Below are 14,921 nucleotides of genomic sequence, written 5' to 3'. Positions count from 1 at the left end.
AAAGGAAATTAGGGGGCGGCTGGGTGGCTCAGTCAGTTGAGCATCTGCCTTCAGCCCAGGTCATGATCACAGGGTCTTGGGATCCAGCCCCATGTCAGGCTCCCTGCTCAGCAGAGGAGTCTGCTTCTCCCTCTCCCGCTGTCCCTACTCGTGCTCTCTCTCTCACTCACACTCTCTCTCAAATAAATAAAATCTTAAAAAAAAAAAAAAGAAAGAAAAGGAGATTAAAACACAGACCACACAGACATGGGATATGGGAACTACCAAGCAAGGGTACTACAAGATGGCAACCATCTACAAGCCAAGATGAGAGGGCTCAGAAAAAAACAAACCTGCTGACACCTTGATCTTGGACTTGTAGCCTCCGGAGCGACAAGAAAATAAATGTTTCTTGTTTAAGCCACCCAGTCTGTGGTATTTTATGGCAGTCCTAGCAAACTATATTTTATATTTAATATATATAAATATTTATATATTATATAATATATATACACATACACATTTATATATTATATAATTTATATATACACACACATATGTATGTGTGTGTATGTATATATGTATAAATTTTTTAATTTAAAAAGTTATAAACTTATACATAATACCTATCCTTTGGGATGGGGAGAAGAATATACATGTGTATATTAACAAATGCACAGAATTTCTCTGGAAGGATAGCCTTTGAAGAGGGGAATGAGGGAAAGGGCACAAGAAAGACTTAGTGTATATTCTCATATAGAATTTTAATCTTTTGCCACATGTATGCATTTTCTCTTCTACAGTATGAATTAACTTCTCAGTCTTTCTAATAAATGTATTCAAGGCTATAATATCTGCTCAAGGTACAATTTTGTCAATAGCCCATAGATTTTTAATATGCAATATTTTTAATAGTGATTAATTTCTAAATGGTATGTAGTTGCGGCTAAATTTCAAATTATTTTTTAAGGGGTGCCTGGGTGGCTCAGTTGGTTAAGTGGCTGCCTTCAGCTCAGGTCATGATCCAGGAGTTCTGGGATGGAGCCCTATGTCAGGCTCCCTGCTCAGCAGGAAGTCTGCTTCTCCCTCTTCCCCTCTCCCTCCGCCTCCCCCTGCTCCTGTGTGCTCTCACCTCTCTCTCTCAAATTAATAAAATCTTTTAAAAAATAAAAATAAATTATTTTTTAAAATACTGTATTGAAAAACAAAAAAGTAAATATTACCCCTAACTATATCCCTTTTTTGTGGGGAAGAAAATTAAAGTCCCCACTACCTCTCCCAGTTGGGAATCAATCTGATATCAATTTTTTTTTATCTTTCTTCAGAGTTATCTATATATATGTATTATCATATTATCACATGCACATAAACTTTTTTAAAAATGAAATCACGCTAGGGGTGCCTGGGTGGCACAGCGGTTAAGCGTCTGCCTTCTGCTCAGGGCGTGATCCCGGCGTTCTGGGATCGAGCCCCACATCAGGCTCCTCCGCTATGAGCCTGCTTCTTCCTCTCCCACTCCCCCGGCTTGTGTTCCCTCTCTCGCTGGCTGTCTCTATCTCTGTCGAATAAATAAATAAAATCTTTAAAAAAAAATGAAATCACACTATATATGTCACTCTGAAACATGCTTTATTTTTACTTAGAAATATAAACATCTTTCTAGGTAAGTATGTATCGATTTACCTTATTCTTTCTAATACCTACATAGTGTTATGCAGCACAGAGCCATTATTTATTTAGCTGTTCCCCATTGACCAATACTCATTTTTCCCCTCTTCCCCTCTTATTATTTTTGTGACTAAAAACAATCCTGGGGGCGCCTGGGTGGCACAGCGGTTAGGTGTTTGCCTTTGGCTCAGGGCATGATCCCAGCGTTGTGGGATCGAGCCCCACATCAGGCTCCTCTGCTATGAGCCTGCTTCTTCCTCTCCCACTCCCCCTACTTGTGTTCCCTCTCTCGCTGGCTGTCTCTATCTCTGTCGAATAAATAAATAAAATCTTTAAAAAAAACAAAAAAAAAACAAAAAAAAAAACAAAAAAAACAATCCTGAAAAAAAGACATCAATCAACATCTTTTAAGCTTTTATTAGTCCAAAAGGCAACAAAAGGTATCTTATTATTGCTTAACTTGCATCTCCTTGATGACTAGTGAGGCTGAATACCCTTTCCACATGTTATGAATCATTTCTATTTCTGTGATTTGCTTTTTATTATCTTGACTTTTACTTTTACTTCCTCTTCAACCTGAGTTGAAATAAAAAGTTTTCCAAGTACTTTTCTTTCTTTTTTGGCTCCCTTTGGTTAATTTAAATGTGTGTATGTGAGCTGTTTCCTTGTATTTATGATTGGCAACAAATAGTATCTAATTTTTAGGGATGCCTGGCTGGTCAGTTGATGGAGCATATGGCTCTTGAACTCCAGGTCATGAGTTTGAGCCCCACACTGGGTATAGAGATCACTTAAATAAATAAACTTAAAAAAAAAAAAGTATCTGATTTTTAGAATTTGAGGTTTTCCTTGTAGCCCTCTTACATGATATATTTGTTAAGTGTTATATGAGTATTTGAGAAGAGTGTGTATTATTAGCTCCTTAGGTATAAAGTCATAGTAAATATTTTTTAAAGTTAATGTTTGCTCTTTGAAATAAACTCTGATAACAAATTACTGTGCATTTTCTTCTACTCAACATTTGCCCAGGATATGCATGTGTATTTTATTTTTAAACTTTCTGCATTATTTTGTTTTATATTTGTCTGAAGTCACCAAATCTGGTTCTATACAATCTAAGAGTCTTTTTTTTAAAAAAAGAATAATAAAAATAAAATAAATAAAAATTAAAAAGAAAATTAAAGAATCTATTCCAGTCATATTTATTGTAAATATTGTCCCATATGCTCATATTCTGTTCTCTTTCTCCTTCCACCCTCACTTTACTTTTCCTTGTCTGATTTTTTGTTTGTTTTCCTCAATACCTATTTTCCTTTTTTATCGGTTTGATTGATGAATTTCCCTAACAATTTTAAGACACATACTACAGTGGACATTCAGTATTCTCTCCTCTCCACTTCACGAGATTCCCCACTTTTCACTTAGGCATGTACTTCTAAGTCAGCCCTTGTGCCTCCGTGGTAGTCACTGGCAGGTCTTGGCAAGTGGCTTTTTTCTGGGCACAGTGACTGGTCTCAGATTGGTCCAAACATAGCAAACCTCAGGACTTTTTTTTGACGGTGTGGGTAGCTATGATTTTTCCCTTTCCAATTTAAAGAGAAAGGCTGTAATTTCAAATTCAGACATCTTCAAGAGAAAGAAGCCAGTCTGAGGATGAAAGGGTACACAAAGAAAAGCAAAGCTGAGAGGATAAAACCGAGAGAAAAGGAACTGCTTATCAATATCTTAATATTAAAATTTAAGTCTATCTTCTTCCTACTAAAAACAGTATCTATGGTCTCCTCCCCTCCCACCACAAAAGTTTTAACAGGCTCCATGCAACCCACCAACTGCCCACCACCCATCTCCCATGCCAAGCACTTCCTGAGACCATGTAGAATTTTAGCTCTAGAGTGGTTAGTTCTCCTTCTAGATCTATTTTGCATGTCCAACAGCCCATAATTTTCTTCTTTGTCCTCTTGTGCCTTATTTAAGAAGAACTCCTTGGTCTGATTATCTAGTTTGTTAACTTAGTCATCTAGTACAACCATGCTGCTACTCAGCCTGCTACTGAAGTTTTTATTTCAGAAAACATGATCCCATTTTGCAAAAACTTTCTTATTCTCATTTCTTTTTCATAGCACCCGTTGCTATTTTATGGAAATTACACGCTCTCAAATTTTTTAGGATATTTTTGGACAAAAATGTTATCTTTTGTCCATTAACATTCAATTTGTTTTCTCAAATATCAATTCCTCTTTTTGTTCAGCTTGATGTCACTCTTTCATCCTATTGGTTTTCCTTAAACATTTAGTGAGAATCGCTTAACTGAATTGGCAGATAAAGTTGGTTTCCCTAACACAGTAATTCATAATTCTGGATGCATTATAGAAATCACCTTTTTAAAGAAAGCTCCCTATTTGATCTTAATGTGCATCCACCACTGGGGCGTCTGGGTGGCTCAGTCGTTAAGTGTCTGCCTTCGGCTCAGGGCGTGATCCCAGGGTCCTGGGATTGAGCCCCGCATCGGGCTCCCTGCTCCGCTGGAAGCCTGCGTCTTCCTCTCCCACTCCCTCTGCTTGTGTTCCCTCTCTCGCTGGCTGTCTCTCTGTCAAATAAATAAATAAAATCTTTTTAAAAAAAATGTGCATCCACCACTAAGAACCAATACTTTAATACATGTAAAAATCCCTCTTCACCCTGCCATGAATGTGCATGCTGATTATATAAGAGTTCTGGCTGTCAAAAGTATCACACATTGATGGAGGAGGTGAACAACTAGATGGATGCCTTCCAGAGGGAAGAGCTCCACATTCACAGTGACAACCGGAAGCTCTCTAAAGTATAACCCTGATTCTCTCCCTGGCCCTAAAGCCCATGATGGAGATACCCTCGATTTACATAAATATGTTCTAGTAGCTTAGCCCTGTGAGTAAATACTGTAATCAGGTATCCTAATTGGTCCTGCTACAGTTGTCCCGAAGTCTGCTAATTAATTACCTTTAACAACTGCTATGGTCTGAATGTTTGTGTCCCCCCAAAATTCATATGTTGAAATCCTAACCCCCAAGGTATTAGAAGGTAGGGCCTTTGGGAAATGTTCAGGTCATGAGGGCAAAGTCCTCGTGAATGTGATTAGTGCCCTTATGAAAGAGGGCCCAGAAAGCTTGCTTGCCCCTTCCACCTGTGAAGGTACAGCATGAAGTAGGTAGTCTGCAACCTGGAAGAAGGCCTTCACCAGAATCCAACCATGCTGGCATCATGACTTGGACTTACAGCTTCCAGAACCGTGAGAAATAAGTAGCTGTTGCTTACAAGAAATCTAGTCTATATTTTGTAATAGCAGCCTGAACGGACTAAGACAACTAACTTCTACCCCTTCCTACTTTTCAAAGTCTCTGAGCTTTGGGACTTTCCAGAATTGAGGTGGGAAAACTCACTTTCCTACTGTTTCACCTTTAAGTCTATATTGGGTTGCAGATTTCTCCACACTGTGTGGTTGTGCCATCAATCTGATCCCATATGCTTTGCATTTTTCATAAATTCCTCCATTTTTTGATCTTTAGATGACACCGTTCCCACCTTTTGAACGCTAATAAGGATGTGTCCTTATTTTCCTATTTTTTATTCGTTTTGTTACTTACCTAGATTTTTTTAAGATTGTTTATTTTAGAAGCAGGGAGGGGCAGAGAGAGGAGGGAGAGTCTTAAGCAGACTTTACACTGAGCGCGGAGTCTGACACCGGGCTTGATCTCATAACCCTGAGATCATGACATAAGCAGAAACCAAAGAGTCATCACCCAACAGACTGTGCCACCCAGGCACCCCTGGATTTTTTCATTATACAAATAAAACTAATCTTCCCTTTCCCTACTCTGCTCTTGGTTAGTGGGTACTAAGTCTAGCCCACTCAACGAGAGGGGAACTAATCTCCATCTCTTAGAGAAGGCAGTATCTAAATATATTTTTCACAATTATTCTGCAAAGGAGATTTGTCTCTTCTCCCCCAATTTATTTATTTAACCATTTATTTATATCAGTAAGGACTCAAGGTCCTTTGGGTCAAAATAGAATGCTACAGTTATTTCATTGTTGAAACTGTTCAAGCTTTGGTCATTGGGCACTCTTTCGGGCTGGCGCCTATGTCCTTTTCACATGCCCTCACCTCTCTACCACCCCCATTTTTTTTTTTTTTTTTTTTTTTTTTTTTTAGTGCTTCCTTACTTGTTGGCACTACTTGATGCTCTGGGCTCATCTTGTGATATATATCCTATCAGTTCTGTTTCTCTGGAGAACCCTAATATAGTAGATAATCAATAAGTATGTTGGTGAAGAACTGAATGACTAAGCAGGGTGCAGGAATTTTTTTAAGGCCCCAAAAGTAATTTTGAGGCATAGTCACTATAATTACTAATACCCCATATACCCGTTACCTCAAATTAATGAATGAATGGTATAGGTGAATGGGAATAGCCTTTGATAACAGACCTAGAATCAAATCTTAAAGCTGGCATTCACTAGCTATTTGATTTTAAAGTAAGTAGTCCTTGGGGTGCCTGGTTGGCTCAGCCCGTGGAGTGTGCAACTCTGGATCTCAGATTTGTAGGTTCAAACCCCACAGTGCGTGTAGAGATTAGTTAAAAAAAATAATTAAAAAAATTTTTAAGAAGTTCCTCCATAAAATAAATAAATAAATAAAATAAGTATTCCTTGAAGTCTTGGCATCTTCACATTTAACACTGAGAGAATATTACCACCCTCTGGGAGGACTGTTACGAGTTTACGTGATAATACATTTAATGGATCAAGCAACCTGTCTGGTACATAGCAAGTGCTCAAAACACAATAGTTGCCTTTTTTCCATTTCCCCCCTAATTCACTGGGAGGATGGAAGTCACCTGGTACCAGTTCCTTAACTGTAACCTACATATACCATAACAAACCTCTGCCCATGCATCTGTCCTTTCAGCCCACCAGAACATTCTTAAGCTAACTCTTCCATCTATGGAAAGGGACTCTAAACTTGATTCCTTTCTCTATAGCACTTTATTTCTCCCTTAACCATTTCTCTTTTGCTTCCAAAACATGGAGCTCATTAGACAAGAGTTCACTGCCTTTTCCGTCTATCATTCCATTCCTCGCCTACTTCTGCTCTGAAACTTCTCATCTTTCCTTCATTGGCCAATCCCTCCTAAACCCATGGCAGAGTCTTCTGGTTGTTCCTGCCAACCAAAACTGCTTTCTTAGAGGTCGGGACTATTGTTCCCCACATCAGAGGTCTTTCTCTGCCTTCCCTCTCCTCTCTGCAGGATTGGAGGCTGCTGCTGTCTCCCTTTTCTCCACATTTTCTCTCCTAAATTGTCTTCCTCGTTCCCATTTATGCATCATCTTTCTCTCACATGAATCCTTGTCTCTCACTTTGACTTCCAAGGCTCAATGCTGTTTGCTTTTCTATTTGCTTTCTCTCTACAAAGTTTCAAAGTGTTTCTGTGTAAAAGCCATTACCTTCTTAAAATAAAGCCAACTTCCAACACAGATCTTGCTCCAAACCTTTGGTTAGGCAAGTTCTCTTCAGAACATTTCATTTCAAAACCAATTAACAGGTCTTTGCAACATGCTGAATTGCCCTGCCTCTTAAAAGACTTTCTTCCAATTTCTCCATTTTATCAATGACACCAAAAATTTAACGTGGCTCTAAACCCAAAATAATCTGCAAATTTGCTCACCAAATCCTATCAATTCTTTTCACAATGTTCATCTCCTCCTGTTTATTCCTACCACTTCAGATGATTAAGTCCTGTTTTACACATGTCTGGCTCTTAACAGTCTTTTTAGCTCCCAGTCTTTCCCCTATTCTTCAATGGTTTCATAGTCCCATGTCTCAATAATCTTTCCAGTTCATGGGACTCAGCATGTGCCTCCCCTGCTCTAGAATCTACAGCACTATTTTCCACCATCTGTTGGATCAAACCCAAACTCTTGGGTCCTAGCTTCCAAGACTCTACCTAACACCACCTTCTTCACTGGCCAGTCTCACTCATCCACTTACACTTAATATAACACACACAGGAGCAGGGCTACCAAGATAATCATGCCATCTACCCTTTTCTCCGCTCCACTCCAGACAGGTTCTTCCTGTGCTCCTTATCAGCTGTTCATTTTTTGCTAAATCTATGCTACTTGCCCACTGAAATGACCTTTCCACTTTGCTCTGCTTTTTCAAATACTATTAACCCCCTCTTTTTTAAGTATTTATTTGTCAGAGAGAGAGAGGGAGAGAGAGAGAGACACTGAGCAAGCAGGGGGGAGCGACAGGCAGAAGGAGTAGCAGGTTCTCCACTGAGCAAAGAGCAGGACTTGATCCCAGAACCCTGGGATCATGATCTGAACCAAAGACAGACACTTAACTGACTGAGCCACCCAGGTGTCCCTGCTATTAACCCTTTGAGGCCCAGTGCAAGTCTGTCCTCCTCTCTAAAACCTTCCCTAATATTTACAAAGCTAATACTAAATCCACTACCTTTGTTCTGGATTCTATCATTCTCACTTCCTAGTAATCTTCTTATGTGATACCTCTTCTCTCTCATATATTATTTTTTTTTTAAGATTTTATTTATTTATTTGACAGAGATAGAGACAGCCAGCAAGAGAGGGAACACAAGCAGGGGGAGTGGGAGAGGAAGAAGCAGGCTCATAGCGGAGGAGCCTGATGTGGGGCTCGATCCCATAACGCCGGGATCACGCCCTGAGCCGAAGGCAGACGCTTAACCGCTGTGCCACCCAGGCGCCCCTCTCTCATATATTATTAATCTCTACTCTGTTAGTGTTTTTTCCATTAAAATACATCCTTATTAATTTTTTTTCATTTAAAAGGCAAAAATTTTTTTTTCTGACCTTGCAACTCCTTCTGTGTGTTCCCATTCTTTCTCCCTCTCAACTATCAGACTTCTTGAAAAAGTAATTTATACTTACTGTCCCTTCTTCCTTACTTCCCTTCTACTCTTCTCCTCACCATTACCTGGCTTTTATTCATAAAACTGCTTGCAAAAGATCTCCACACTATCAAATCTAATGAACTCTGTAGCAAATATGTTGTTTTTGGTGTTATGGCAACAATACCTCACTTTTCCTTGAGAGAATTTCTCTGCCTGATATCTGAGGTCTGATAGAACCATCAAATATGGGTTTATCTCTGGGGTGGGCACAGGGCTGACCAAAGGACCACACCAGGCAGAAAGGTGGCTAGGGCTGAGTTAGCCCCATGGGCCCATGTGATCTTAGAAGCTATGTCCCCAGGCCTTCCCAAGGCTTCGATTATTCTGCCTTTCTTCACTTCTGTGAGCTTACCCAATATCTACCCATAAATCTATCCATAAATTCTCTGCTTAAGTTAGCCAAAGGCAATTTACATTGCTCATAACCAAAGAGAAATCAACTTTCTTCTCCTTGTCACCTTCACTGTGGCTTCTGCTGTTTAAGAAATGACAGTAGCTAAGGTGAGAATGCTTTCACTAGGGGACCCAATAATGGCTTCATTAATTGTGAGGTAAGGCTATCTGGGACTCCATATGCTGCCAGGCAATAGTTAAAAGGGAAGATACAGAAGCATACATGGAAACTGGAAGAATCTTGGGGTACCTCTTTGTACTACCACTAGCAGTGAAGTTACCAGTAGACTATGGCTACCCTACACAGGCAAGACCTGCAAGGGCTCAAAGCAATCAGGAATAAAAGTTTGTCTGACTCCAAAGTCCATACTCCTTAACATACCACTTTCTACTGATATCAATCTACTTGTAGCTCCTTAATCAAGAAATGCTCCCTCTCATTTCCATGCCTTGTATGTTTGTCTGGAATGTTCATATCAACCTTCCAACTGAAAACTTCTAATTATTAATTAATGTAACTAATTATTATATTATTATTATTATTACTATAATTAAGTAAACTCCTAATTATCCTCTTTGAAACTTTCTCTGATTCCTAGAGGTTAGTCCCAAACATCCTGACATAATACTCCACAATATCTTAACATAAAATACACTCTACATGCTTACTGGTTTTTCCCACTAGCCTGTAAGGCTTCTAAACGGCAGAAACTGCATCTTTTATGTTTGTATCCTCAACAATTAGTACTCAGTATATGGGAGTAATAAATTTCTATTGAAAGAATATCTGGTCTTTTTTTTTTAAGATTTTATTTATTTATTTGTCAGAGAGAGAGATTATTTATTTATTTGTCAGGGAGAGCAGCAGGCAGAGGGAGAAGCAGGCTCCCCGATGAGCAAGCTCGACGTGGGACTCCATCTCAGGACCCTGGGATCATGACCTGAGCCAAAGGTAGACAGAACCAACTGAGCCAGCCAGGTGTCCCAGTACCTGGTCTTTCCTAATTTTCCATAGTATCAACCACTGCATCTTAGATTTGGGGTACTTATATTTAAATTAGCATCTAATGAATACTGTGTTCAGTCCCTTAATTATTTGATATGGTATTCCCCAATCCTTCCTATAAGTCTAAAAACTTCTTAAGGGCTGAGTTCCCAATGTTTACTATTTCCGTACTCTTGAGCACCTATGAGTATTAGGCACATGGTAAGCACTCAATAAATACTTGATGAACTGAATTTAAAATACAGTATTAGCACATTAATAGGAGCAACTTATCACGCTCTACTGATCTAATTAAAAGATCTGGCCTTCTGAAGTAGTACAGTTGTACTCATAGGGAAATTTCAATGAGAAAAAGAAAAATTATCCAATTGGACAGTTAAAAGCTTTTCTCTTAGTAAGAGTTCCACAAATATTTTATGGATAACAAGAGTCAACCTTTAGAGCTCAGAGTAAAAGACTCAAGCTATATATCCCCATGCATATTGGAAGTAAGATTACAAATTTAAGGGGTCTGCCGCAACCATAATTACTTAAATTCCACTAACCCTTAACAAATTCATAAGAGAAAGCATAAAAATATTTAATAGCAAATCAATCAATGTCAAATCAACTATGCTAAAGATGTATAGGGCTACCTCTCCATGATATATAACGTGGCAGTCATTTACTCGTTCAACAAACATTTATTAAGTCTTTCTGAATGACAAGTGCTATGTTAGGTCCTAAAATCAGAAAGATAGGGGTGCCTGGCTGGTTCAGTCGGTGGAGCATGCGACTCTTGATCTCAGGGTTGTAAGTTCAAACCCCACGTTGGGTGTAGAGATTACTTAAAAATAAAATCTTTTAAAAAATAATAAAAAAAATAAACTTAAAAGATGAAGAGACCACAGTTCCTATGTCAGGGGTTGCAGCTTTGCTGTGCTGCAATGGTATTTAAGAATACAACGGGATGGGCGTGGAGTCTACTCTAAAAAAAAAAAAAATAGAATACAAAGTGAAACACACTGCCTGGAGTTGCTCAACAAGGAGGCTCTAGGGAGCAGTCTGGTGGAAAAGGTGGATAAACACATACCTTTGGCAACGTGATTAGCCTTAACCCAGAAATAAGTGCAAAATTTTATGAGGCCACAGAGGAAAAAATAATTAACCTACTGAAGAAATAAGGAAAAGATATGGAAGACACTGACATCCATTCGTGAATTCAATGCAAGTCAAGGTGTGAGAAACCTACCACAACAGAAACATCTGAGATAGAATCAAACCTGAAACTAGGGTTGCAAGCAGGGTCGGAAGGATTCCAAAGCAAACCAATCCAACTCATAGCAAACCACTGTAGAAGAGCCAAAAAGTAAAATACCCCCTGCCGTTAAGTGTGAGAGTAATGAAACACACATACAAAGGAAATTAAACCACCACATGGTGTAAGTATAAGGGGAATCTTTTAAACAACATATGGCATAAAAGTTCAAAGGGCACCAATCATTAAGAGTTAGAGAGCTCTATTAGGAAAACCTTCATAAAAGTAGAGTTAGAACTATCATCGGTGGGGAGAAGAGCACAGGGAGGACTGTCCACATGCTGAGAAAGACCAACGTCATTAACAAAAGCAGAGATCTGAACTACATGGTTGTGGGACCATGAGGAGGTCCAAAGGTTTGGACACACTGGGTAAAAAACTAGACACACGAGTGAAGGCCTGATTTAGCAGAGCCTGGAACACAAGCCTGGTGGCTTGGACACCATTCTAGACTCAGTAGTTGTCAACCATGACCGCTATATAGAAACACCTGGGGAACTTTAAAAACTGTACCTCTGGCTAGCGCTCACCTCATATCAAAAGTAAGAGAATCTTTGAGGGGAGTGGTGAGGACATTAAAATGTAAAAGCATACAAGTGATTCTACTCTACAGTCCAGATTCAGAACCACTGGGCCTGGGGATAGAAAAGTAAGGCATGACAGATAGGGTTAAGACCTAAGCTTGATTTCAGTCCCTATTTATAAGTAACAGTTCTGAACTGATTACCTGTTGAAGCTTATCTTCTAACCTGAGTTAAACATTGTTTTCTTAAAGTGTTTCTTTTCCCTTGTTGACAATGCTAAGCTCTGAAAATCAGAAAATAACCCATCCATTTCTCTCACATGATGGGTTCATTGACTGCACAGTCTGAAACTTAGAATTTTACTTCCATAATTTAGACAACTAATTTAGAAAATAAATATTTCAATCCTATGCTGCCCTTACATCCCTGTAGTGAAGTGCTTTCATATTAAGGAATGTTCTAGGCTGCATCCATGTTTGGATTTTACAAAATTTCTCTTTTAAATATAGAGAGAGTGTAATACCTACATATACAAAAGGCATATTATTTAGGCCAGAGCAAAATATGAGATTAAGTATTCACTCTTATAATACCTGGAGACATTATACTATTCCTGGTTTCAGATGTGCAATGATTACAAAGTACTTTATTTTGTAACAAATACTGTCAGAATACTTCACAAATAAAGGGAAACAACAAATGTATCCCATACAACAACTCTGTGCTACATTAACCAGTGTTTGTGGGAGAAAAAAGTCATCAAGATGTTTAGACAGTATGACAGCCTGTTGATCCTTCAAAAAGGAGGCTGGTCTGTTTGCTCACTTGTTTTTAAAGAAAAAGCAAAGAAACGAATATGCTTCAGGGTCCTGCTTCAGGGTCCATGTTACTCACCAAAGTGTCTATTCAAGAAATGTGTACTTTGCTTATAGGTAAGCAACTGTCTTCTTTATGCGAAATTAAGTTAGCCACAACTATCTTATTTTTGGTGGTGTTAGGTCACTATATCTACTTAATGGTAAAAATGGTGTGAGGACATAAGTTGGAAGCCCACAGCACACACATAGGTAGGTTTGTGCAGTCTCTTATTTCCAGATAAAGTTAATAAACGCGAAAGACCATATCTCAACGTAACCGTGGGGCGGGGAGGGGGCAGTGAGTAGAGGAAAACCCAACAATCAAAATGTGAAACATGAAAAAGAAATACGGAGCCGGATTTCAAGAGTTGGCCATTCGCTTGTACCAATCCTATTAAGGAAGGAAAAGTAAGGCTTCTAAAATTCTAAAAAGAAAACGCAAACCTAACTCTCTGACTAAAGGCGTGAGACTTAAGAAGCAAGTCGCATGAGTCTGACCAGCGGGTCCGAGGAAAATTCAGAGATCAAGGAAAGAAGAGGGGATGAAGGAGAAAGGAAAAGGTGAAGGAGGCAGGCAAAGGCCATCCGGTGTGAACCTGGATGCCCGGGTCTTTATGCACCCAGGGCAGCGTGGAGCCTCTCTCGCCCCGCGCGTGGCTGGGGGCCGGGCCGCAGCGCGAGTCCCCCACCAGCCTGGCACCAGGGGGCGCGGGGCGCCGGAGGTCGGGGAGAAGAGGGACAGGCACAGCGCCCACGCTCGCACCCCACCGGGCTCCGCACTCAGGGGTCCCCAGGAAGGAGACACACTCTGCGCAGCTCTTGTCTCCGGGACCGGGAGGGGGTGGGTGGAGCAGAGCCCGGAGCCGCCCCCCGGAGCCGCCCCCGCAGCCCCGGCCCCCGCCCCCCGCCCCGGCTGTCAGCGGCCCCCTCCCGCAGTCACTCACCCGCGGGCTGCGCGGTCTCGGCCGCGGCGGCGGCAGCGGCGGCGACCCCCGCCTGGGTCATGATCCCAGGCGGGTACGGCAGGGGTGTCCGACCGCCCGGGCGAATCTCTCCGTCCGCGGCCGCCGCCTGCTCCTCTGGGGCTGGGGGAGCGCGGGCCCAGGCCCTCCTCTCCCCCCGCCCCCGCCGCCTCTTCTTGCGGCCACCGCCGCCGCTGCGAGCCCGAGCCCTCAAGGCCGGAGACCCGGCGGCAGCTCGGCCTCAACTTTCCCAGCCCCCCCTCCCCCCCGCCCCTCCCCGCCCCTCCCCGCCCCTCCCGCGGCCGCCGCTCGGCACGCGAACAGCCTACCCTGAGTGCTCCGCGCGCCCGCCCCTGCCACTCAGCCCACCAACCCGGCCCCGGGGAGGCTGGCGTGGTAGCCAATCAGAACCCGGACGCCGATGCGCTTGGCTAGAGGGCGGGAGGAGATGGAGGGAAAACCGAAGACTGAACGGGCCTCGGGTGGCCCAATGAGGAGGGCCGGGGGGCGGAGGTGTACAAGTTGGGTTGAAGGAACAGGAAATATTCTTAAAGGTAGAGTGATGGGCAGCAAGGAAAGCCAGTAGGTGACTGGGAGAGAGGTGGGCCTGGTTCCTTAAAGGGGACGCCTTGAGAGCCTAGAAAAGGAGGTGTTTTAAGAAACTACTTTGCATCTTGTTCTCTGTGCTGCTTGTCACCTCTTTCAACAGTTTGGAAGTGGAAAAACTGAAAAGGAAGAAGGCATGGAAGACTTGCAGGAACGATTAGAGAGCTCCTCTTAGCTTAGAGGGTAGGAAGGAGAATGATGCCTCCGTCACAAGAAGTGGGGAAGAAAGAAGAGAATCCAGACGTCTCCGACTGCCCTTTCCCTGGAAGATCGTTGCCGACCTGACGATGCTCGAATTTGTAGGATGTGGTAATCTGTCATCCTTCATTTGCAACAAAGCACAGATTCCTTTGAGCTGGAGATGACCGTGTTCAGAAATGTCCTGGGAGCCTCCCAGTTGGGGGAAAACAGTATGTGGCATTGGGGGATGGGGTTTGGAACCTCAATCTTGAGTTCCTAGAGACCTGCATCTGAGAGGTGTGGAGCAGCGAGTAATGAATGGAGACCTGAGGGTCCCCTAACTCCCAAATGGGTTTGGAGCCCTGGAACAGTGGTCATAACTCCCTTTTCCTCTTTTCGCTTGGTATTTCATAACTCTTCCCCTCCTGAAACAGGTGTCCTCCACCTAGTGGTAGTGAAAGATTTCCAAGCGCTT

General features: G+C 41.7%; 1 protein-coding gene across 2 annotated transcripts in view; it reads right to left on the bottom strand.

Moving 5' to 3' along the window:
• The window catches only part of USF3 (upstream transcription factor family member 3), a 50,721-nt gene extending 36,786 nt beyond the window's left edge, over window positions 1–13,935 (bottom strand). For both annotated transcript variants that reach the window (XM_045785161.2, XM_045785162.2), the window contains exon 1: window positions 13,643–13,935. The gene's annotated coding sequence lies outside the window, so the exon portion shown is untranslated. The remainder of the gene's footprint in view (window positions 1–13,642) is intronic.
• Window positions 13,936–14,921: the final 986 nt, after the last annotated feature.

This window comes from Ursus americanus, chromosome 4 (genome assembly GCF_024610735.1).
Source record: "Ursus americanus isolate L20-20 chromosome 4, mUrsAme1.1.p, whole genome shotgun sequence".
Lineage (NCBI taxonomy): Eukaryota > Metazoa > Chordata > Mammalia > Carnivora > Ursidae > Ursus > Ursus americanus.
This window is presented reverse-complemented; position numbering and strand designations above follow the sequence as displayed.